Raw genomic sequence first — 22,653 nt, 5'->3', positions numbered from 1 at the left:
TAATTAATATTATTTAATTTAAATTTAAATAAATTATTAGAATATACTGTCAAACAAAATAGATTTGCCCAGAGGGCAGATGAATTGCCTCCAGAAGAGGAACAGCTTAGTTCCCAGGTCTTTTGAGGAGACAGAGCCTGTGGAAAAGGCTGGGCCATCAGGAGAGGATCTGAACCAAGATATGTTCACAGGAAACGCACAGTAATTGTTGTTACTCCCTTTTCTTGGGACATCCAGCCTGACTCTACCCTCAGACACAGCAGTCCCAAAGCAAAACCACAGGCAAGCACTTTCCAAATGTCCTTCTCCAAAAGAAACTGTCTCACAGGAATCATACTTGGGTATTGGAGCAATATCTAGCTATTCATCGACTTCCTATTTCCTTGTACTTCTAGACTCTCAGCACAGTTATATTTCCCAGGTTCCCATGAGTCAGGTGTGCTCCTGAGACTGAATTCTAGTCAATGGAATGTGAGCAGAAATGATGGGCACCATTTCCAGGCTAACCTTTTTTAAGAAGTGAACCTTACGGTGAATGCCAAAGGTGACAATGATGGTAAAGCCATAACATGAAAGGTGCCTGGGTCCTAATGACTCTATCTGGATGACAGCTGACCTCTAACCAGAAATATCTGCTGAGTTTAGTTGAGTAAGAAATAAAATTCATTGTATCTGAGCCATTTTATATGTGGGGATCCATTTGTTACCACAGCCCAGACTTTTTCAACTAAGACAAGTATCTACTGTTTCAGCAGCTGGAACCATACCTAATGTTTCTCCACGCATCAGCAAACACCAAAAGCCATTTTCTACTTCCTCTGCTCTCCTGCATTGGATTGACGGAAATCCCACAGGCTATAAAGGTTGCTGAGGATCAAAGATATTCCATGCCAGGTAATGCTTCTGAAAACCAGTATTTCAAGATTCTACTTCGGAGATTACGGAAAAAGTATGCTCTGTGATTGCTTTTAATTGGCACCTGTCATCTGCTTGATAGAATTTTATTAACAGAAGTGTAAACATCCATTGCAATCTTCAGAACACAGGAATCTTAAACAGCTTAGGAAATTCAATCAAAGTTCTTTTTATCTTTTGTGTTTACTGATAACTCATTAAATGTTGCTCAGTGTTACAAGTTCTACAGCAGAAATGTTTCTTCACAGATGTAGAGAACAAACATATGGACACCAAGCAGGGAAAGCAGGGGTGTGGTGGTGGGATGAACTGGGAGATTGGGATTGACATATATACACTAATAGGTATAAAATAGATAACTAATAAGAACCTGCTGTATAAAAAATAAATAAAATTAAATTTTAAATAAAAGGAAACATTTATTGAAAATAAAGAGAAACACAGCAATAGAGTTGAGGGCTGCTCAACATTGTACAAAAGAGTAACAATCTTTTACTTCAGAAGACTTTGCTACAGACAAGAGAACAGATAGTCCTTAGATACTAGGACTTATTTTTTTAAACGAAGAGACTCTACCAAATAGTTCTTCTTGCCCATCACCCCAATGGTTGTCAAAGCCATGTATTCTTCTGAGACAGACATACACACATACTCTCTCACACACAAATGCACACACTTTTTAAAAACAGAATTTAAATCTTGTGTATAAGCCCAGGAGATTTTACACTTAATCTAAATCCAACCGGAGATGGAAATGGTCTCAAGGTCTGTAGTCCATTTGATTCCCTGGAATGCAGTTGTATTGTAACATTCTCATTCCAGCAGATCTGACCAAAATAAGGCAGTAACACAGATCTCATTATATATGTACACTCAGCACTTAGGCACTGGTGTGTTAAGTGACAATATGGCCAACGAAACTTCAGTTTCAACCTTGGTTATTGTGCACCCAAAAAATAGAATCAGGTGAATTGGCCGTGGCCGCATTAAAAACAAAGCTGGCTTAAGCTGACGGAGTGGAAATCCTCCTCTTAGGCCAGTTGTGCACCACCCTGCACTGCCCTTATGAGTGTTTCTCATTTAACTGGAAGACGGCTTCCCTGAGTAAAGCAACCAGGTCTTCCTGGCGGCAGGAGACCCAGTTTCACTGCTGCCACTTTGGCAGGTATGTAGCATAGGAGGTGATATACTCCACAAGAAGTCTCTGCTACACAGCCTCCAAATGACACCAGAGGCTCTCTCAGAAATTAGTCACAGCAACCTTCCAACTATTGGACAAGTCCATTTACTTGAATGTCACAGAAGCCGACATGATCAGAGTACAACAAAATCGTATAGGGACTCGGCAGCTCTCAATCCCAATCATGATTGAGTTTTCATATCCGGCTGCATTAAAATCTGAAAAATTTACTCTGTTAAAATAATATTTATCACACTGACATGTAAGTGTGGATACAGTCATGTAACATGTCTGATATCTATCTAAGCTAGAGGGACACCACTAGGGAGTCTTTCTGGGTTTTGTCACTATGTTGTTCTCTTCTTAAATCTTCTGGGATGGTTGCGGGTAAGGAAGACTTGAAAGTATGAACTGGGCCTCACTAGGGTCTTGCACTGTGGCTTAGTCTAAAACTAGTCTTGCTGGCCCAGCCCCTGCCTTGACCAGCATAATCCCCTAAATGGCCTGAGGTCCTCTTGTGGCTTCCTTCCTCCACGTTAGCAGGTGATGGGGACCTGCACCCCTACTCCGTCATCCCCCACAGACGTTAGTACAAGCATCCTCCATTTGAACAACTTAGTGACAAAACCCAGAAAGACTCCTTAGTGGTGCCTCCCTCTAGCTTAGACAGATACCTGTCCTCTGCACATTTCTCAGGCACAGGGAAAGGGGCATCACACTCAAGCAAGTACCAGTTTCTGCAGTTCAAGGAGATACTCAGCCCTGGAGCCCCTTATTCACCCAACCACTAGACCAGCATCCATCCTGTCAGTTTTCTGTTACTGTGAGAATTAAAATTTTATTGCCAATTTCTGTAGAGTTTAAATCTTTGGAACACAACAGGACTCTCCTCTCTTTCCTGGGGATAAAACTCAGCCCTTAGAAATACAACAGTTAATCTTCCATTTCCCAAGCCTACTTCTTCAAAGAAACTGCTGGTCACATTTTCATACTTCATTATATTAAATTCTCAAAGTTCATCCTGTTCAAATAGGTAATGCAACTTTTTATTTTTTAGGGCTCCACAACTTGATTGGCAGCACTTCTTGCTGGTGTATATTCCTCATCTTTTCTTCCCCAGCCTGTGGAAAGCAGTGCCTGGCACAGAGTAGATACCCAGTAAATGCTTAATAAGTGACCTTTTTTTTTTTTTTTGCGGTACACGGGCCTCTCACTGTTGTGGCCTCTCCCATTGCGGAGCACAGGCTCCGGACGTGCAAGCTCAGCTGCCACGACTCACGGACCCAGCCGCTCCACGGCATGTGGGATCCTCCCAGGCCGGGGCACGAACCCATGTCCCCTGCATCGGCAGGCAGACTCTCAACCACTGCGCCACCAGGGAAGCCCAATGAGTGACCATTTTTAAATGATTTTAGAATGACACATTCTTAGGCACGACACCACAAATACCATCTCTTCCCTTTGTGTCACATACTCCTTTTGCTTCCTTGTTTTAAGTACTTCAGAGAAGCAACCACAGTGGAAATTGACACCCTCTTTCATCTGTAATAAATTTCACTCTAATCTGACTTGCCAGAAAAATGGGGCCGGAACACAACCCCATAATCTAATGGGAAATGTGCATTTAGCAGGTAATAGATGCTTCAAAAATCCACTTTAGCTTCTTCTAGCTTTGGTCACAGGAAAATAAATAAGAGCCTTTGGCTACTCTTCCTTCACAAATAAATACAATGTGAATCTAGAAGATAGTAAATTAAGTTTCAAAACCAGCTGGTTGACCTTATATCTTCTATCAGCCAAGTGGTCGCCAGAATAAATAACACTCATTTCTCTCTGTGTCAAGATTTGGTAAGTTTCAACTGCTCTGAGTGTGGCTGTGTGTTCTCCCTTCCTCTAGTGCCTGGGACCTCACCCACAGCTTTGGCTCTGGGTCTCGGCAAACAGACCTCATCTGGTTTACATTTCCTTTGAGCCCCACTCTGAAGGCTAATGGGGAGATTTCAGATTTCTTTGCTAACACTATGGACTAAGTGATGAAAACCCCAATGGAATTCAGACTTCCTCAGTATTTATATATGTCTGTAGGGTAATTGTGAGTTAATAATCTTTTCCTGAGACCACTTTATTTTAACAATTATTTCTGGCATTATTCTCCCTTTCCCAAAGGAAATTTCCTTAAGTTTATTGCTAGCATATATATATAAAATGGTCTTTCTAAAATGCTACAGTATTGCTTGGCTTTTCAGTTTATTTAAACTAATTTAAAAACAGTAAGGTCTTCCTCTGACCATTTATTATATTTTAATATAAGAATATCTTTAAAAGAACAATTAGAAAACAGGATTTTTTTCCAGAAGAACTTGTTATTAAATGCCAAATTATTTAATGTAAACAAAGCCATAAATCTCTCTAATGGTTGCTCTCTTTCTCTTTTTAGTTTCAATAATAAATGTATTTATTCAATGGGATTGAAGGTAGTTCAGTTTAGAACCACCCTCCACCATGCAACTATCAAATTCTTCAAAATATATATACAACTTTGGGTACCTCAGGTATTCCATATTACTTAGAAATTAGGACTTCAAAACCTTTATAAATAACCCACCTTATTTACATAAAGTTTCTTCCACTGCAGTTTAACATAGTTGCAAATTATGACCTAGGCCTGACATATGGCATTATAAAGTGCAGGTGTTAACTTAGATCAAGGAGATGTCTAGTTTATCAGATGTAGTTTGTAGGAGGTGGTTTCTTCCTTCTCTTTTTAAGTCTCCTGTCCCTTTTTTTTTTTTTTTTCCGGTACACGGTCCTCTCACTGTTGTGGCCTCTCCCGTTGGGGAGCACAGGCTCCGGACGCGCAGGCTCAGCGGCCATGGCTCACAGGCCCAGCCGCTCCGCGACATGTGGGATCTTCCCGGACCGGGGCACGAACCCATGTCCCCTGCATCGGCAGGAGGACTCTCAACCACTGCACCACCAGGAAAGCCCTCCTGTCCCTTTTGATGCTTCATGGCTGCCCAATAAACTACATCTCTAGGAATTGGGCTGCTTTTCATTTGAAGTCATTCATATCAGCCTACCTTGGGTTTTTTATTTAATTTTATTTATTTTTTATACAGCAGGTTTTTATTAGTTATATATTTTATACATATTAGTGTATACATGTCAATCCCAATCTCCCAATTCATCCCACCACCACCACCCCACTTTCTGCCCTTGGTGTCCATACGTTTGTTCTCTACATCTGTGTCTCTATTTCTGCCTTGCAAACCGGTTCATCTATATAATCATTCTAGATTCCACATATATGCATTAATATACAGTATTTGTTTTTCTCTTTCTGACTTACTTCACTCTGTATGACAGTCTCTATGTCCATCCACTTCTCTACAAATGACCCAATTTCATTCTTTTTTATGGCTGAGTAATATTTCATTGTATATATGTACCACATCTTCTTTACCCATTTGTCTGTCAATGGGCATTTAGGTTGCGGCCATGACCAGGCTATTGTAAATAGTGCTGCAGTGAACACTGGGGTGCATGTGTCTTTTTGAATTATGGTTTTCTCTGGGTATATGCCCAGTAGTGGGATTGCTGGGTCATATGGTAATTTTATTTTTAGTTTTTTAAGGAACCTCCATACTGTTCTCCATAGTGGCTGTACCAATTTACATTCCCACCAACAGTGCAAGAGAGTTCCCTTTTCTCCACATCCTCTCCAGCATTTGTTGTTTGTAGACTTTCTGATGATGCCCATTCTAACTGGTGTGAGGTGATACCTCATTGTAGTTTTGATTTGCATTTCTCTAGTAATTAGTGATGCTGAGCAGCTTTTCATGTGCTTCTTGTCCATCTGTATGTCTTCTTTGGAGAAATGTCTATTTAGGTCTTCTGCCCATTTTTGGATTGGGTCATTTGTTTTTTTAATATTGAGCTGCCTGAGCTGTTTATATATTTTGGAGATTAATCCTTTGTCCATTGATTCATTTGCAAATATTTTCTCCCATTCCGAGGGTTATCTTTTCGTCTTATTTATAGTTTTTTGGTGTTTTTTTTTTTTTTTTTGCGGTACGCAGGCCTCTCACTGTTGTGGCCTCTCCCATTGCGGAGCACAGGCTCCGGACGCGCAGGCTCAATGGCCATGGCTCACGGGCCCAGCTGCTCTGTGGCATGTGGAATCTTCCCAGACCGGGGCACAAACCTGTCCCCTGCATCGACAGGTGGACTCTCAACCACTGCGCCACCCGGGAAGCTCTGTTTATAGTTTTTGCTATGCAAAAGCTTTGAAGTTTCATTAGGTCCCATTTGTTTATTTTTGTTTTTATTTCCATTACTCTAGGAGGTAGGTTCAGCTTACCTTGTTTTATGGGATACTCTTTTTTTTGGGGGGGTTCTTAATGGGAATATGGGATACTCTTCATGTTCATTTATAGTTATAGCTAAAGGGTGCTCTGGTCAACCAGGTTGATAGGCAGCAGGGCAAAGGGGGAAGCAAAAAGGAGCGAATGAGACCAGGATTCTGTGATTACTTCCACCATTAGCTTATTATGAGAAAGCAGGTTCTCAGCTTCTCTATCTTTCCAATAAAAGCAATAAAATTTATCTTTACCATTTCAGAGGGCCATTATAAGATTAAAAAGGATTTGATAGATTTTTTTTAAATGCATTCAGTATGCTATTATTTGATGATACTATAAACCTAAGGGGAAAATAGACCATTTTTTTCAAAAGCAATTCATAAAAGTAAAAATACTAGCAGCCAATAAGCACATATAAATATTAACTTCTTTAGTGATTAAAGAAATGAAAATGAAAAACAGTGAAGTTTTTAAAAAAATGACCTTATAGGCCAGTGTGTGTGGTGGGAAATGGGTTTTCTTACATATCATAAGTGGAAGCATAGTTTGGTCCAAAAATGAAGGACAACATTTTTCAAATGAATGCAATTTAATGTGCATAACCTTCACCCAGGAATCCTACCTATAAAAATCTATTCTAAGAAAGATCATCAGAAAAGTATGCAAATACCTGTACATGAGGATGTTTGGTACAATCATTTTTGTACCAAAAAATAGTAGTCGGAGTAAGCAGTAAAGTTATTATTATCTTGACAGGGTACAAATGATATGATGGTCAGAATCCCTTTTGAGTGCATTTAAAGCAAACTGGGAAGGCAATACATTGATTGCCAAATGGAGTTACCTTTTTTTCTGAAAGTCACAAGTGAGAGGTAACTATAGACTCTCTGACAGTGCACAGGAATTATGAGTTTGATCCACACTTTCAAGACATACCTTTTTTCTCCCAGTATTCCATCTCATTCTACAATCACCTCCACTGCTAAATTAAGATCACAGCTCTCAGCCTGTTCCAAATACACTCACACCACCCCTTCCCCACCGCTGACACACATGTGCACACACTCCACATTTTAACTACTGACATAAATACAAAACCCCAAGGACCATGATTTAACTATAAATGTGGAAAAATGTCAAAGGAAAAATGTCAAAAAGGTTTCCTTACTTTGGGTTAATGGCAAAAGAAGATGACTTTTTGAAAACTAAGGAGTCTCACTCAGGAGGAATCACCTTGCACAGTGGTCCTTTCTGTAGGTATGAGCTTTGGGCACTAGACCTGTTCTTATCTTCTTTCTTAGTCATTATGTATCATTTTAATTATTCGTAAGAGAGGCAGAAGAGACTGGTATATTGGGAAGTATCAAAATGGAGAGAGAGGGATTTCCCTGGTGGTCCAGTGGTTAAGAATCTGCCCTCCAATGCAGGAGATGTGGATTCGACCCCTAGTCAGGGAACTAAGATCCCACATGCCACTGGTCCAAGCACCGCAACGGAGAGCCACCGTGCTGCAACAAAGATCCCGCGGGCCAGAACTAAGACCCGACACAGCCAAATAAATAAATAAATAAATAAATAAATAATTTTTTTTTAAAAAAGGAGAGAGAATGGAATTGTCTTTCAGTACATCGATACACTTCAGTATTTTTTTTTTTTTTTTTTTTTTTTGCGGTACACGGGCCTCTCACTGTTGTGGCCTCTCCCGTTGTGGAGCACAGGCTCCGGACGCGCAGGCTCAGCAGCCATGGCTCACGGGCCCAGCTGCTCCGCGGCATGTGGGATCTTCCCGGACCGGGGCACGAACCCGTGTCCCCTGCATCGGCAGGCGGACTCTCAACCACTGCGCCACCAGGGAAGCCCACTTCAGTATTTTTAGGAGTACCTAAAACATAGTAAATGGCCAAAGATATTGCTGAGTGAACAAATATTCTGTTCTGTGTAAGAGATTTAAACCATGCACGTGGCTTGGCTCTTGCTGACAGCCCTACATATCCGACAAGCCTGATGCAGAGCTGATTGCATAATAGGAAGAAAATGGCAGAGGATGGCTTTTCTTCTTTTCCCAAAAGCTCCTCCCACTTCATAACTTAATGAGGACTTGAAACCTTACAGAATCTCTACTCTGTGCAGTGCTCCACATCACCAACTCAGATGCACCAAAGAAAGATTGTTAAACAAATCTTTCCCTTTGCCTGAGAAACACTGATTAAAATGAAAGGACATGGGCTTCCCTGGTGGCGCAGTGGTTGAGAGTCCGCCTGCCGATGCAGGGGACACGGGTTCGTGCCCCGGTCTGGGAAGATCCCACATGCCGCGGAGCGGTTGGGCCCGTGAGCCATGGCCGTTGGGCCTGCGCGTCCGGAGCCTGTGCTCCGCAACGGGAGAGGCCACAACAGTGAGAGGCCCGCATACAGCAAAAAAAAAAAAAAAAAAAAAAAAAAAATGAAAGGACATAAGTATTGTTTCTATCAGTTCTTTCAGCGTCCTTGACATACTGAAATACTACCTGATCGTAAAGGGCTGCAGCCATGTTAGCTCCCTCAGAGGGAGGGAAGAGGAAGTCCCTGATCGTTCATGCATCACAGAATGTGGTAGTGGGGAGAGGGGTCTTTTTCTCCCCTCCTCCTGAGGTCATTCTCCATTCTGAAGCCCTGAGCAGTCTCAATAAACTCTTAAAATTCTCCCACCAAGTCAGTGTACAACCAAACCTACCATGATTCATTGAGGTGATCAACTTCGTTCTTCAATTTATTAAGCTATTTTCCTCAATGATAGTCCACGGCAGTGGGAAAAACCCAATAATTTATGTGCCTACCCCCTGATACTTTCCACTGGGACTCATGCCTTCTAAATATTAGTAGGAATGAGACTTACAGAGAGCAGCCCCCCAAAACCACTTTGTAAATGAAGGGGAAAAAAAAAAACTCAGACCAGGTCTTCTCACCCAAATAAAACAGAATGTCAAATCAATTACGAGGTTATACTAAAATGGGTATAATACTTTGATGTGTTTATTATATTTACTTTCCTTCAATTCTGCAGTCTCATACTTAATTTATAAATGAGGAAATCTTCATGGTTGTAGGTTTATCAGCATCATAATCTGTATAACAATCTATATTCTTACAACCGCTCTGATCTTCCTCATGCACTATACCCTAGGGCAGTGAGGAAACCAAATCTTCTTCATTAATGATAATTTTGTTTACAATTGTCTCTTTCAGATAATTCAGTCCTTAGCAGTGCTCCCTGCTCCTTCTCTCTGTCACCTTCAGGATTGTATTCTTTGCCTGCCTGTTGTGTCATTTGTTTGCTTGTTATATTGGCATTTGTAACTGGTGAACTTGAGGTCTGTTTTCCCTAGATCTGGGTCTCCCTGCCATCATGATCCACCCTCAGCTTTCAGTACCATTATTATCCACCCTGCAGGCTGTCTTGTCTTAGCCACTCCCTGTCTTGTCCCCAAAGTCTGCCATTTAATGCCCGTATCTATAAATTGTACCCTATTCTTGCTCAAATTCACCCATCAGTGCCATTAGCTATTTTCTTCATCTACTAGTTTTACATCAATATGGCTGCCCATAGTGGTGGTGAGACTATCCTTTGAGGTGAATCACAAATGAGAAATGAAGCAAACTCCCCTCTGCTTTCAACTTTACCTTCAACCTATCTGATACAACCCTCACCCTGACATAGTGGCCTGGAATAGGGGCTGGGTGATGGGAGAATACTTGTCTCACTGTCTGCCTCCCTAGTCTCTAGGCTCTTTTCCTCCCCATAACCCACCAGGGTTATCACTATACCCTCTTAGAACCATGCATGATAAACAGTTCAGGGAATGAAAAACTGAGAAAAGAATATGAATCAGGAGCTTTTAAAATGTATTTACTAAATTAAAAATAGAATTACCATTGATCCAGCAATTCCACTTCTGGATATACACCCAAAAGAATTGAAAACAAGGACTCAAAGAGATATTTTAACACCCATGTTCACAGCAGCATTATTCACAGTAGCCAAAATGTGGAAGCAACCCAAGAGTCTATCAACAGATGAATGAATGAACAAAATATGGTATGTGTATACCAACAACGGAATATTATGCAGCCTTAAAAAGGAAATTCTGACACATGCAGTAACATGGATGAATCTTAAGGACATTAGGCTAAGTGAAATAAGCCATTCACAAAAGGAAAAATACTGAATGATTCCACTTACATGATGTAGGTAAAGTAGTCAAATTTATAGAGACAGAAAGTAGAAGGGTGGTTGCCAGGTACCCAGGAGAGGGAGGGAATAGTAAATTATTGTCTAATGGGTATGGTGTTTCAGTTTTGCAAGATGAAAAGAGTTGTGGAGATGGATGGTGGTGATGGTTGCACAACAATGTGAATGTACTTGATGCCACTGAACTGTACCCTTAAAAGTGGTTAAGATGATAAATTTTATGTCACATGTATTTTACCACAATAAAAAATTTAATGTATTTATTAGGCCTGTTTACTTCTGCACAAGGAACTGAACAAAAAAAAACTCTATAAGACAGCACGCCGAGGAAACCAACATGTGTATTTGATTCTAAGGAAAATAAGCATGGAGAAGGATCTTCAATAAGGGAGACTTTCTAGAAAGCCCTCGAACCAGAAGATATTCAGGTTTCTTTGACAAAACTAATACCCTGATACTAATGAAGAAGGAATTGCTCTTCAGAAGTTATTTGCTGAGATTGTTCATAACCAAAGAAGGAGCATAATATTTACTTTTCCTGAAATTTCTTGCTCTGCATACAGGGTCACTCTTTTCTCCAAATCTTGGCTCAAAAAGATTTTCAGAGTGCACCATTCAAGTTTTAGTCCCTGTAAATAGTCCTCCCTGTACTCGTGGAATCCTCAACTTGTACCCTTAGTGCCTAGAATAGTACATGGTACATAAGATACAATAGTACATAGGTTTGTAGTTGTATTTTGTATTGTATTGTAGTACATAGGTACATACAATAGTACATGTACAATAGTATATAGGTTTCGGTGAGGAGTATGTTTCAGATGGGGACTAATCAGACACCAGTTAAGGATCAGTTACATTAGTTATCCATGAGATAACTGTTGAGGGACTGAAGGAAGTGGAAAAAGCTAAGCACCAGCAAGGGATAGATTCAGGAAATGCAAAATGATGGGATTTAGCATACAATCAAGGGAAAGGTAATATGACTTAAGGAAAAGAGGAAGGTATGCCTGCTGCTGAAAATTATGCATCCCAAATCAGACATGATATAGGCTACGTTTCTCGAAAGATGGCAATAGCAAGACAGTTGTTTATATTTTCAAATAAATAAAAAATCTGGCGCCTGACAGTCTGCTGCATGTTAGCTATATAGCAAGCAGGCAGATGGGAAAGATGCTTGGGAGAAAGAAGAGGCAGCTTCACCCCGGGGTGCCGAGGACCTGTATCTCCAGTTACTCTGGCTGTTGCACAACAGGTTTGCCATCAACCTGTGATTATCTGAGCTTATGGGGGAGCAGAAATAAAGAACCAAGGACTCCAAAAAGCATCTGCATTTCACTTTGGAAAGCATTTTTCAAATGACACAATTACAAGTCTATCTCTATTCAAGGAATTCACGTTATAAACCCCATAATTAAGTCTGATGCAAAAATGTGACTTGCAAGTTGGTAAACTACTTCCACGTCCTGCGCCCCTGCGCAACTCACACTCATCACGTCTCTTGTGTCTGCGTCTGAACACAGTGCGTGATCTCCGGGATTATAAAATTGCCACCTTCTATTCTCATTCTCTCCAACCATTTGCTTTTGGTGATTTGAAAGCATATAATCTAGGCAGGATCAGCTACATAAATTTGCGAGGCCTGGAGCAAAATTAAAATGCCGGGCCCCTTGTCAAAAAATTATTAAGAGTTTCAAGATGCACCCACGACTGTGGGCCCTTCTGAACAGGGGACCCGGTGGGACTGCACAGATCACACATGCACAAGGCTGGCCTTGTACCTTGGCTTTAACATAAAGCAGCTGGGCCAAGTTGTGTTAGAGGCGGTGCAAAGGGTGGGAGAGGAGGAGGAAACACAGACTCACTACCTTCTAACACTTCTTAAAATAAGGGAAATACCTGTTTCATTGTCTGACAAAATCATAGCTACCTAAATCCACCCCATATGTGCCTATCATAACAGTCTACCCATTAAGCAGGTGGGTTAACCAGGGGTAACCGAAAGGGAAGAGCTGCAAATACTGTTAGCTAGAGTGAATGACAATTCCTGTTTGAAAAGTGAACTGATGGGTGGATAGATATATCAGCTGTCTAGAAGACAAATCCATTAAGGTAAACATATTCCCAACCATTGGGTAGAACACCCAGAGGAGGCAAATTGAGGGGTGCTAGTTTCAAACTACATGGTCCACAGTGCTTCAACCAAATGCTAGAGGTGAGAATTAGTGATGAGCCAGAGAGGAATCTCTTTCATTCACTTTAATTCCTCTCACACTGTGGAGTGAAAAACAGAAAAGAGACGCCTGGAAGGCCCTATCACTAACTTTAACCCTAACTTACCTACAAATTGGTTGGCCTGAGGAACTCCCTCTGAGAGGGAAGAATCTGCAGTAATCCAAATCTTCATTCACTGCTCAGGGCATTTTTATGTAGCCCGTATTAATAATATTCATTAAATTTAAAACACACATGCTCATATTTGGGGGGCTCCTTCTGAATCTGGAGCACAGCTTGTGTAAGAGCTTGTGATCTACAGCATATAACTAATTTACCTCAGATGGGAAAATTCTCACAGTACAATCATAACATGGGGTGAGATGTGGAAAGTCATAGGTAACCAAGATTTGTTTACAGTTACTATTGGGGTCATCTCTTCAGCTCTTGAGCAGTCTGCTCAGCCACCTTCAGTTCTTTGCCTACTTGGTACAAGTCAGTACAAACCCAGAATGCCACATTGAAAGAGAAGTAACTGGTTTGTTCAGATTTAATGTCAAAATATTATTCTAAAATTGTATTTTGTACATTTGCATTACAAATGCTTATGATCCTAACAGCTAATCTATTGTAATATGTCTATGAACTGGTTTCCTTGTACGGGGCCTAAAAGGTGTTGTCCAGGAACTAAGGTAGAGAAGAGAGATGGTCTGTAGAGATTTAATGCCAGCCATGCCTCTTCCCATTTCTGTTAGTTTAATCTCTAGAGATGGCATTTGGAAGCATTCTTCTTACAGACTGAAGCAGAGTGAAACGAAATGAAGTAGGAACTGGTCAGAGTTGGGAAGGAAATGTTAGAAACTGGTAGGTTGTGTGTCTAGTACATTTTTTAAACTAAGAGTTAGTTGTAGTGTTTTTCTACAGGGCAGAGTTGGAAAAAAGCACAGACTCCAGAATTAGCAAGATCTGACCTTCCAACTCACTTCCTATGCGATCTTTGAAAATTCACCTAATCTCTCTAAAGTTCAGGTTACCTATCTATAGAATTGGAATACAAAGACCTATATGTAGGCTTATTCTTTAAATTTACTAACTTAATATATTCAAGACCCCAAGCACAGTTCCTGGCATACAGACACTTAATAAATGTCACTGTCCTTCTCCATTCTCTTTCCCTCTTTTCCTTTTCTTTTTTTCTTTTCTCTTTTCCTTTGGTCTTCATCCTCCACTCTTCATTACTAAGAAGACGTAATTTCTCCTCCCCAGAAAATCATTACAATCTTTTTCAGAATGAAGCAAGTACAAGATATGAAGTATATTGTCTTCTAAATCCTAAATTCCTGAATTTAAGCCCTGCTAGTTTCCAGCATGTGTTCCTGGTAGCAAACGTTTATATCCAATGATTTTCATTTCTTACCTTGCTGAATCATGTGCCTTCTTTAGCAGGAAGCAAATCAACAGGAAACTTCTTGATATGTTGAGGGGCTGTACTTTAAGACATTCTTTCATTTCCATGATACAGAAATATTCCTTACTGGAGCACATGTTTCTAACAAAAGTATTCATTAACTTCATGGCTAGTGCCAAAGACATCCTGTAAAAAAAGAAGTGATTCTCAGTGTAAGGTGCTCATTTCTTTGGGCTGTTAAATTATATTGTAGAAAATGCATAGAAATACACTTCTATATACAAGCACATGTGCACATAGCCTATTGTTGGAAAGACTTGCTATGGGCACTGGTACTTTTGGAAACTAGAAACCAAATGGGATTAATTACCCTAAGTAAATATAGACAACTATAAAGCAGGGTTTTAACTATGTTTCTCCATATGGTAATACATCTCCACCTCAAGTCCCTAAACGACCAATCTATTAGCTTGGAGATGTATCTGTGGCAGACACTGCTAGCTGGCTACGTAATATACATTCTCTTCTTTTGCCATGGTTAATATAACCTTGATTTTATTGGGGGCAGCCAGATAACCTCCCTTGCAGCTAGAGGTGACTATGTGACACAGTTTTAGCCAGAGTGAACAGAAACTTTCTGGGATTACCAAGAAGGTTTTGTTTTCCTGATAGAGGTACCTTCACACTTCCCTTGTTGCTTTCTCCTTCTGCTGACTAGATGGCTGAAGCCACAGCAGCCATCTTACCACAATGTGGGAAAGGCCAGGAGAATGGCAGAGACTACGGCCTCGATATTCTTGAGCTACTGCATCCTTGAGGACTCCCCTAACTTACTTAAGCCATTGTGACTTGGGTTTTCCTCTGAAAGCATCCCCAAACTGCCATAGTAATCATCTTCCTTGGCCAGAAATTTCCACTAGATTTGTTTCTTCGGAGTACGTATGCATAATGATATTTGCCATGTTCTGACTACCACACTTGTTGAGATGACCAAAAGAGAGTCTATGAGTATGTTTTGAAAACTGTCGAGCACTTAAAAATGGTAATTAGTATAATAAGGACAATGTCATATTCATCTCTCTATCCCCAATAGCAGGTACAGTGTCTGCCCACGGTTGTTCATTATGCATTTAAGATACAGGAATAATTTTGTTGCTTTAAAAATCAGACTAGCTGGAGTATAGGTCAGAAAGCATAGTCAAGCCCTGCCTATCCTGTACAAGAATGGCAAATATATAGCATGCCTGCCTACACTCCCGCTTCTCTAACTGCAGACATAATCAATGAAACAACCAATCCTCCCAATGAGAGAAAACTTATTCTCAGCATAGTACCTTAGACAGTTACTACAAATCCATCATCTTAAAAACAAGAGATTATTTGTAACCTACAAGGAAAAGGCAGGTGCTCTAATAATGGGAGGTCAAGGTCCTCCAGGACTGAGCCTCAGGTTGTTAGAAGCAGCACCATAATGTAAGGAACAAAGTGAATTATCAGGTCCCTGATGATGGAGAAATGATAGAAGGCACCATCTGGGAACACAGCTTCAGGACTGGAGGTCAGGCCTGGCGGCGGATGCAGGACGGCTGAAGTCCAGCAACAAGGAGGGCCAACCAGGAGGTAGCCAAGTGGCTTTATTCCTACATCTCCATGCCTGTCACCACTTCACACCCTTGCTCTACACCCCTTTTATATAGGCGTTCTTCTCACTGTTACCTGTCTTTTTTCTTCATCATCTTATGTCACCTCACATTTCTCCCCATTAAGGGGTACCATGATTCAGTAGAAATGCTTTGCAATCAGGCAGATCTGGATTCAAATACTAGTCCTTACAGGGTGGGGAAAGTTGAGTGGATTGTTAAATCTCTCCATCTCCACATTTGTCCAAAGAGGATAATGACAGGACTTCATAGGCTTGCAGTTAGCATGGAACATGCTTAACTACAATTTAACACAGGGTCCGGCTTATTGTAAAAGCTCTTCCTCAGCTGGAGTAAGAGTTCATTTGCCATCTTGGATTCTGGACACATTGCCATCTCTCAGGAATAAAGAAGTTTCCTAAGATTCAGTATGGTTCCAGACATTTTGTGAGGACTCAGTGAATATTCTAATCCATGAAGGAAGAGAAGCTTATTTGGAGCAAGTAAAGTCATAGGTCTAGTTTGTACAAAGTAATTTCAATGAATACCCACAATGGTAACTTCACCCTATTCTCAGACAACCAATGGCCATCAGACATATTACACTTTAATAAACTTTAATGAAAGGAACTTCAAATTCCACTTATATTTTCCAGTGAAATTCTATCTGCTCCAATAATTTTTAAACATATGGAATTTATTTTCCCTCACACCTGGCTATATTTAATTTGTTATGAGAGGTTCCTGACTGTATTATGTGACCTATTCCCATGATGTTTAAGAGTTAAATGTGTTTCCTGCTTTCCTGAATTCCAAATAAACTGAATAAAATAACCAATCCTTGGATACACAAATGTAATATCCTGAGCCTGCATACACACACACACACACACACACACCGTGTTCCTGTTTTCTATTAACTTGCAGCTTGTGGATATGAGGGACAGGAGAAGTAGTAAGGACAAGGAAATTATGAACCACTTAAAGAGAATTACTTGAAATTTTCATATTGTGGTTATTCTTAAATGCTCTCATCCATCCTAATAACTTAGTATGTTACTGACACCTTAATAATTTATTCATTTGTTCATTTGATTTGTCTGGTTTTTTCCTTATGAGCTAAATAGTGTGAATACTTAGAATAGTATTTCAAATTTGAAAAGGAAAAATTGCTTTAATTTTTTAACACTAACAACAATAACATAATACCCTATTCAAATGTTAGCAGTATATTTTCTTAGGCCTATCTTAAAAACAAAGGCTCAAGTGTAACTATTCAATACCCATTTTTTAAAATCAAGACTATTCTGCACCCATTATTATATTGATTCTATCCCATGAAGACAGTCTTATATTCTATTTCCACAATTTCAACTATTAAATGATGTTTATAATACTAGAAATGTATACAAATTGCATTTCATATCTAGTTTTGCAGGTGTAAAGGCAATATGGAACAGTGAAGAGGCACCATCTGAGAAACTAGACATGTGAGATATGGTTCCTTCTACCACTTTCGGTAAACATAATTTAGACTAGTCATGTGTGTCTCTGGGCCCCCGTCAGCTCATGTATAAAGTGGGGTTAATAGTTTACCCATCTCAAACCAAGGTGCTGAACTATATGATCCAGTGAAGAGCTTAAGAGTATGATCTTTGCAGTGCCAATTATTAGCTGTGTAGCCTTGGGCAAGTCACTTAATCTCTGGATCTCCCATCTTCACTGAGAGGTGAAGGTTAAATTCAATGATGCCTATAAGCCCTTTGACATAGTTCCTAATCATGCCATGATAAGAGTTTGGTAAGGGTCAGGTACCATGGTTTTTGTTCATTGACATACCCTGAGGACCTAGGAGACAGTTTGACACATAAGTGCTTAATAAATATTGTTGAATTCATTTTAACCGAAATACCAACTGAGGTCACACTGACCCTTTAAATATAAGTAAGATTGACTCAAAATCCCATCTCATGTGCTCTAGAAAATTCAATGTCTTACTCAAGAATTTTATAAATGTATGGAGTCTTACTATTCTCTCTGTCATATCTGGTTCAGATTTCCTTCTTCTGTTGTGGTTTATTTTGTTCTCCATTATAAGGCTTTTTTCTATTTCTTGATTGCCACAGTTACTTTCCTTTGATTAGCTCCACCATACACATACCCACAATCCACAACACAAATAACCAGATACCATTCTCATGACAAACCTATGTGTATCTGATTCATAGGAGGATTTAGGAGTAACGATGAGTAACGGTAAATCGCAGAGCTATACACAAGACAACTTGCACTTGAATGTTAAGCTTCTTCCTACCCTAATAAAAAAATTGTTCACAAAAAATAATTATGAGAACCCTTATAGCAATTATTTTGAATACGTATATTTTATTGTTCTAATTTAAAAAATCTTATTTTAGCATTTGCCACCAGAATCCTTCTCAGATGTATGACATTTGTTTGTTTAGAAAGGTTTATTTATTTACCATGAGTAGGGATAAAAATAAAAGAGCTTAAATATTTCCCAACTCTCCTTTAGTTGATCTCACAAATACACATCCTTCCATCAGCCAGGCATATCAGAACCCATCTGACACGAGTATTGGAATCTCTTTGATGTCTATTCTGTACAACCTGTGCGAGACATCACAGGTTTCATTTCTGAAGGTTCAGCAGTTTGTTTAGGAAAATGCCACTCAGAGAACCAAAAGAGCGTCTGTCTGGATCCAAAATTAGTGTCTTACTCACCATATGTATTGCCACCAGGAAGACATTCTGGATGAACGTAGCAGAGTGTTTTTCAAAGTGTTCTTTTGTAATTTAGAAACTGTTAAGCCTTAAAATGAGACTGTGAGGATATGAAAATGAAGTATGGTAGTAAATATTCTTTTCAGCAAATGGATTATTTACCATAAAAGAAAGATTCTATTTCATGTTATTTCCCCTACTCTTGAGAATACGAAGAACATGTTAGGTATTCTTACTCCATGTGATGAATATGAACAATCCCCACTGCCAAGGGATACCCACAGAAGTTATCTACAAGGGAGGCTGCTTGGGTTTAGAGCCTGGAATGTTATGTCAGGAATTTTCCAAGCTCATAGAAGCAGATTCAGTACTAGTCATTCCCTCTTTCCCTTAGAGAGATCCAGAGACCCAGAGCAGCATTACTGGGGATAGAAGGGCCAAAAAGCTGTGACACTCCTTCAGAGAGGTAAGAACTGGAAGGGTATCCTGGACCACATCTGCCCCATTTCCCAAGAAATAGTCCGTGTTCTTAGTAATACCATCTTATGCTTGTACACCATGTTTGTGAGCATAGTGGTTCATTCAGCAAACCATGTCTCAGGCACTGTGCTAGCTTTTCACAGGAGAGGCAGCAGAGTGTTGAGATCCTGGACTCTGGAGCTAGACTGCCAGGGTTCCAGTCTTGGTTCTGTACCTGCCAGCTCTGTAACTTGGGGCACATAGAGTTCTCTGTGTTTCACTTTCCACGGGAATCAACTGGAGTAATCACCTATCTCAAGAGGTAGAAAAGAGGATAAAGGGGCAGTCTAGCAAAGAAAACAAACAGGTATATGACCAATCCAAGTAGTATCCAAACAATGATGTGTTAAAATAGAACTACTAAGCAAATACCTATACCCAAGGAGGTGGGGATTAGGGCACATTTGCATCTAGGACACTAGAGTGATGTTAAAACCACTCTAAGATAATACACCAAAATGATTGTCCAAGATGACACAGGGATGGAGTCTGAAGGAAAAAATAGGAATATTTATAAGTCCCATATAGACTCTATTGTGCTTCTCATCTTCTGAGCTATCTCCAGAATCTTAAAATATAATGTAAATAATTGAGATAAGTAAATATTATATTATTTATTTATATGATATATTATATGTATGTGTATATATGTGTACATATATGTGTGCGTATATATACCATCAACTTAGTACATACCTTTGGATTTAGAACCAGAACACCAGGTGAGCTTACGCTACTAAACTTCATTAGTCAGTCAGTCAGTCCATACCACCAAAGACAGATCAAAAACGCTAGCATAATAAGCATTTCTGGCAAAGTACATATCCTTCCCCAAGCATCATACAAATTACCTCTAAGAAGACTTATATTCAAAGTTCCCCAAATCCTAAAGCCTTTGGGAGAGAAATACTGAACCCTCCCTAATAGTCACATCAAGTTCCATTTATAATACTGTTCTGATCACATTTCCCTCTCTTAGAAACCTAAAAATTAAACCCCGGGCTCTGAGACAAACCATAAAAACTGTAGTAATAAAAAGCAAAAAGTGCAGACTTTTAAAATAGGTCTGAGAAGGTCATTGTTTCCAGAAGGTAGAAATACCATGATTTAAAACCCTGGTTAGAAGCAAGGAAACCGTTAGCAGCTGGCATGGAAATTACCCCATTATTTATTACTGTTATTACGTGAGATTCTTATGCCACATAACTAAATAGAGAATAACATCTATTTCATTGCATGGGATGAGAGTCTGGTCCATTATTATTAATTTGCCTTCACTCTAGCCAGTAAGTGACTGTTCCTTTGGATCATAAAAAGTAGTACATGAATAACACAAAAAGGTTTTTACCCCATTCTCAATAAGATAATGAATGCCAGCTACTGTACCAATAAAAGATTCAGCCACCTGCTTGGATACCTTTCTGTCACTGGGCTCAAGAGCAAACAAAACTGCGTCCAACTGGTGTCCACTGAGTGAATATTGCTCCTTCCCTCGGTTGTTAATCAGTTCAGAACGCTTGAGTTTTAATGAAAGAGACTTGCAATTGCATTATGTTTGCTCTTGATGCATTTCTTATATTTAAGGGTGAATCAGCATTTAGCGTAATTCTTTTACACCTCACTCACCTGCCATTACTCAGTCAGGGTCTTCAACCTTAAATAACTTTTTAGATAATCAAAGATTTCTGCTTTAGACACCCAAGTTTTTAAACTTTAAACATCTCTAAAATAAATCTTTCTATAGTGGTAGGTAGGCACACCTTTTCCCTGTTTACTTATTATTTTTTTGAGTGTGCTGAATCTAAGTTAACATTGTCTTGATGACTGCTTTTTTAGATTGGTTATTGTTTTAGGCTAAGCTTCAAAGGCAAGGTTTCTATTCAGTGCTTTTGCCCTTGTAGTAGTCAGGGTTCTTCAGAAAAATAGAACCAGTAGGATCTATGTAAATATATAGAATAAGAGACTCATTATGAGAGATTTACTCACACAATGATGGAGAATGAGAAGCCATCTGCAAACTGGAGGCCCAGGGAAGCTGATGGTGTAGTTCCAGTCCAAACCCAAAGGCCTGAGAACCAGAGGAGCCAGTGGTGTAAGTCCCAATCTGAGACCAAAGACCTGAGAATCAGGAGCACTGATGTCCAAGAGCAAGAGAAAATAGAAGTTCCAGTTCAAGCAGAGAGAGAAAATTTGTCCTTCCTCCACCTTTTTGTCCTATTCAAGCCCTTCAGCTATTGGATGATGCCCACCTGCACTGGTGAAGAGGATATTCTTTACTCAGTCCACCAATTCAAATGCTAATCTCTTCCAGAAACACCCTCACAGACACAACCAGAAATAACGTTTTACCAGCTATCTGGCATCCCTTAGTCCAGTCAAGTCGGCACACAAAATTAATCATCACAACCTTCAAGCATCCAATGCAGTTCGCATGCCCACCTCCAAGTTAGCAGCTTACTGAATCCTCTTTCCCAGGCAGCTCCTGAAGTCCTCCTGTGGGTGCCCCAACACCCAGGGGTCTGGGCAACTATGATTTACCCTCATGTATTACCAACTGCTGTCTCAGGGCAGAGTCTCCTCACAAATATTGTGTCTCAAGACCTCTTGGTCATCCACTGCAAGCCATTTCCACTGGGTTCCACACTCTCCACACAGATAACAATAAGATTCCTCACTACCAGTGCTTAGAACTTCTCATGGACTTTTTGTTAAGCCTGTTCTCAAATTTCACCTTCATCCAGAAGTACTTGCTTCTGATTTTTATGCTTCTTCCATCTGCGAGGGTCTCTGCAGCCTCAGGGCCACACTAGTCTCTGATCCACTCTGCCTGGGACAGAGTATGAGTTAATAACATGCGACCCCAGGATACAGGTCAGTGGAACTCAGTATTAAGTCCCAAGGTCCAGTGGTCCAGATGCCATTGCTGGCCTCCTTAAAGACCTCCTGGACGATGGAAAGGATGTTGCTAGAGCTCCTGATCATGGGCTGCAATTCAGGTTTGGGCCTGGGTTCTATATGATGGTTAATCAGAACAAAGGCAAGTGACCTGGCAAGGACTTAGTCTTATAACTTGTCCTAAATTTGCAGGAGTAGGGTCTGAAGGCAGTAATGAGTAATGGTTAAGAACACAGACTCTGTTATCAGACTACCTGGGTACCAATCTCATCAGTAGCGCTTTCTAGCTAACCTTGGGCAGGTTTCTGGAGAATAATGAGTAGCATTCCTCCACCCAGTGTTGTTAAGGAAATCATTGGTGTGAGAAACCATCTACACAGCTTATTACATTAAGCAGATTTTATTATTCTACTCTTTTCATCAACATAACTATTCCAGGAAACTCTTGCCTGGAAGACAATAGTTTTTTATTCCAAGAACTTTCTGAAAGACCAAATAACTCTTTAATAGAAAGCATAAAATGATAGTTTACACCCCCAGACTCCTGGACTC

General features: G+C 40.0%; 1 long non-coding RNA gene across 1 annotated transcript in view; it reads right to left on the bottom strand.

Moving 5' to 3' along the window:
- LOC308621666 overlaps positions 1 to 22,653 on the bottom strand; it is a 390,821-nt gene that overhangs the window by 154,203 nt on the left and 213,965 nt on the right. The window contains exon 2 of the long non-coding RNA XR_014016493.1: positions 14,312 to 14,488. This is a non-coding gene — a long non-coding RNA (uncharacterized lncRNA). The remainder of the gene's footprint in view (positions 1 to 14,311; positions 14,489 to 22,653) is intronic.

The sequence above is a fragment of the Mesoplodon bidens genome (assembly GCF_964165515.1).
Source record: "Mesoplodon bidens genome assembly, chromosome: 8".
NCBI lineage: Eukaryota > Metazoa > Chordata > Mammalia > Artiodactyla > Ziphiidae > Mesoplodon > Mesoplodon bidens.
This window is presented reverse-complemented; position numbering and strand designations above follow the sequence as displayed.